General features: G+C 34.0%; 1 non-coding gene across 1 annotated transcript; it reads left to right on the forward strand.

The window, feature by feature from the left end:
* The first annotated feature begins 707 nt into the window (after positions 1 to 707).
* Positions 708 to 815, forward strand: LOC148578404 (small nucleolar RNA R71). The gene has a single exon (XR_015903926.1). It is a non-coding gene; the product is annotated as a small nucleolar RNA R71 (small nucleolar RNA).
* The last annotated feature ends 3,380 nt before the right edge of the window (positions 816 to 4,195 follow it).

A 4,195-nucleotide genomic window follows, 5' to 3' on the forward strand; every position in this document is an offset into this window, starting at 1 on the left:
TACTAGGAGAGATTTTAGTAACTCTTTTAGACAGCTGACCCACTTGTCCCTCCAAATTTTTTATGGTGGACCTTGTTTCAGTCATGAAATTGAGAGTGCTCTTAGATAGATCAGAGACTATGGTTGCTACGTCAGAGAGGCTCTGCTTAGAATTCTCTGTCTGTTGCTCAGTAGATGATAGAAAAGGCTTGCTATTGCCAAATCTATTTCTCCCACCATAATTATTATTGAAGTCTTGTTGAGGCTTCTGTTGATCCTTCCATGAGAGATTAGGATGATTCCTCCATGAAGGATTATAGGTGTTTCCATAGGATTCTCCCATGTAATTCACCTCTTCCATTCTATGATTCTCAGGGTCATAAGCTTCTCCTTCAGGAGAGGCTTCTTTAGTACCACCTGATGTAGCTTACATTTCAGTCAGACTCTGAGAAATTATATTGACTTGCTGAGTTAATATTTTATTCTGAGCCAATATGGCATTCAGAGTACCAATCTCAAGAACTCCTTTCTTCTGAGTTGTCCCATTATTCACAGGATTTCTTTCAGAAGTGTACATGAACTGGTTATTTGTAATCATTTCAATGAGTTCCTGGGCTTCTGCAAGCATTTTCTTCAGATGAAGAGAGCCACCAGTAGAGTGGTCTAATGAAATCTTGGACAATTCAGACCAGACCATCATAGAATATACATAGGATGCTCCATTCTAAAAGCATGTCAGAAGGACACCTTCTAATCAATTGCTTGTATCTTTCCCAAGCTTCATAGAGGGATTCACCTTCCTTCTGTCTGAAGGTTTGGACTTCCACTCTAAGCTTGCTCAACTTTTGAGGTGGAAAGAATTTGGCCAAGAAAGCATTGACCAACTTTTCCCAAGAGTTCAGGCTTTCTTTAGGTTGTGAGTCCAACCATATCCTAGCTTTGTCTCTTATAGCAAAAGGGAAAAGCATTAGTCTGTAGACCTCAGGATTAACCCCATTGGTCTTAACAGTGTCACAGATTTGCAAGAATTCAGCTAAGAACTGATGAGGATCTTCCAATGGAAGTCCATGAAACTTGCGATTTTGCTGCATTAGAGAAATTAATTGAGGCTTAAGCTCAAAGTTGTTTGCTCCAATTGCAGGAATTGAGATGCTTCTTCCATAGAAGTCAGAAGTTGGTGTAGTAAAATCACCAAGCATCTTCCTTGCATCTCCACCATTGTTATTATTTTCGGCTGTCATAACTTTTTCTTTTTCGAAAATTTCTGTTAGGCCCTCTCCAGAGTGTTGTGCTTTAGCTTCTTTTAGCTTCCTCTTTAGAGTCATTTCAGGTTCAGGATCAGCTTCAACAAAAATGTTCTTGTCCTTGTTCCTGCTCATATGAAAAAGAAGAGAACAAAGAAGAAGAAGAATCCTCTATGTCACAGTATAGAGATTCCTTTATGTGAGTAGAAGAATAGAAAAATGAGGTAGAGATAGAATGAGAAGAATTTGAACACAGAGAGAGGAAGAGGGTTCGAATTTTAAGAAGAAGAGAAGTGTTAGTGAATAAATAAACTAAATAGAAAGAGATGAGAGAGAGGAGAAATTCGAATTTTTAAAAAGAGGGAGAAGAAAAATATTTTTATTTTTATTTAATTAATTAAGTTAGAATTCGAAAATAAGAAGAGAAATAAAAGCAAATTGAAAACTAAATAAATTAATTAATAAAAAGGATTTTTGAAAAAGTTTTTAGTGGTTTTCGAAATTTAGAGAGAGAAAAGTAGTTAGGTGGTTTTGAAAAAGATAAGAAATAGTAAACTTTTAAAACTTAAAACAAACAAATCAAGTGGTTGATTGAAACAGATTTGAAAATAAATTTTGAAAAGATAAGAAGTTAGAAAAATATTTTAAAATTAAATTTTGAAAAAGATATGATTGAAATTTATTTTGAAAAATAAATTAAAAAGATTTGATTTTTGAAAATTAAAGTTGATGACTTGACTAACAAGAAACTTAAAAGATATGATTCTAGAATTTAAAGATTGGACCTTTCTTAATAGGCAAGTAACAACTTGAAATATTTGAATCAAAATATTAAATGCTAGCAATAATTTCAAAAATTATGAAATAAAATTAAGAAAAAGATTTTGAAAATTAATTTTGAAGTTTTCGAAATTATTAAGAAGAAAAATGAAAAAGATTTGATTTTTGAAAAAGGATTTGAAAAGATAAAGTTTTTAAATTGAAATTTGACTTGACTAACAAGAAACAACTAAATTTTAAAACTTTTGACTAAATCAAACCAAAATTTCGAAATTTATTAGTAAAATAAGGGAAAGATATTATTTTTTATTTTTGAATTTTTAATAAGGAGAGAGAAAAACAACAAAATGACACAAAACATAAAAATTTAGGATCAAAACTAATAATGCATGCAAGAACACTTTGAATGTCAAGATGAACACCAAGAACACTTTGAAGATCATGATGAACATCAAGAACATGTTTTTGAAAATTTTTAAGAAAAGAAAAACATGCAAGACACCAAACTTAAAAATTTTTAAACTTTAGACACTAATAATTCAAGAATGCATATGAAAAACAAGAAAAAACAAAAAAAAATGGAAAGATCAAATAAGAAAAATCATCAAGAACAATTTGAAGATCATGAAGAACACATGATGAATTTTCGAAAATTAAAGAAAAATTAAAAAGATGCAACTGACACCAAACTTAAAATTTGACACTAGACTCAAGCAAGAAGCATAATTTTTTTTTGGTTTTTATGGTTTTATCAATTTTTTTATATTTTTCAAAAATTATTTTGGAAAAAGAAAATAAAGAGATAAAAAATTGTTTTTAATAAGAATTCTAGGATTCGTGCAATATTAGTCTAAAACTTCGGTCCAAAAGAATTAGACATGGCCAAATGGCCAGCCAAGCTTTAGCAGAGCAAGACATATAACAGCCAAATTGATGGGAATCCAAAGGCTCCTGCAATGATATTCTAAAGCTCCGGTCCAAAAGATTAGACATGGCTTAATAGCCAGCCAAGCTTTAACATAACAAAGACATGCATGTCCTTTTTGCAATGGAAAGTGGAAACCTTAGTCCAAAAGATTAGACATGGCTTAACAGCCAGCCAGGTTTCAACATATCTCAAGAAACTCTAGAATTCATTCTTAAAAATTTTGAAAAACACATTTTTTTGAATTTTTCGAAAACTAAAATTACCTAATCTAAGCAACAAGATGAACCGTCAGTTGTCCAAACTCGAACAATTCCCCGGCAACGGTGCCAAAAAATTGGTGTTAGGAAATCGTGATTCACACTTTTCACATCTCCGCACAACTAACCAGCAAGTGCGCTGGGTCATCCAAGTAATAAACATTACGTGAGTAAGGGTCGATCCCACGGAGATTGTCGGCTTGAAGAAAGCTATGGTCATCCTTGTAAATCTCAGTCAGGCAGATTCAAATGGTTATGAGGTTTTGATAATGAAAAGATAAATAAAACATGAAATAAGATAAAGTTACTTATGTAATTCATTGGTGGGGATTTCAGATAAGCGTATGGAGATGCTTTGTTGCTTCCGAACCTTTGCTTTTCTATTGCCTTCTTCCAACCATGCGTGCTCCCTTCCATGGCAAGCTGTAAGATCCTCTCAATGAAAATGGTCCTCTATGGTTTCTGCACGGCTAATCAATTGTCGAATTTCTCGTCTCGGATGAAAAATACCAGGTACAGCTACCGCATGGCTAATCATCTGTCGGTTCCCGCTAGCGTCAGAATAGGATCCATTGATCCTTTTACACACTGTCACTTGCACCCAACATTTGTAGGTTTGAAGCTCTTTACAGTCATCCCTTCCCAGATCCTACTCGGAATACCACAGACAAGGTTTATACTTTTCGGATCCCAAGAATGCTGCCAATGATTCTAGCCTATACCACGAAGATACTAATCTCACGGACTCGGTCCGTGTATTAGATACCCAAGAGAATATACTCCGGCTGTCGTCCAATGACTACGTTGAACATCATGTAGACTGCTTATGGTTGTCAGGCACGCGGATCTTGGCTAAGCGAGTAACGAAGATAGTGGGTGATTGTCACAGGTCACCCCTTCATTCTGACTTAACTGAATTAAGTACGAGAGTATATCTTGGAGAAGAAGTAGGCGTGAATTGAGAGAAAAAACAATAGTACTTGCATTAATTCATGAAGAACAACAGA

This window comes from Arachis ipaensis, chromosome B1 (genome assembly GCF_059453495.1).
Source record: "Arachis ipaensis isolate K30076 ecotype BB chromosome B1, ASM5945349v1, whole genome shotgun sequence".
NCBI lineage: Eukaryota > Viridiplantae > Streptophyta > Magnoliopsida > Fabales > Fabaceae > Arachis > Arachis ipaensis.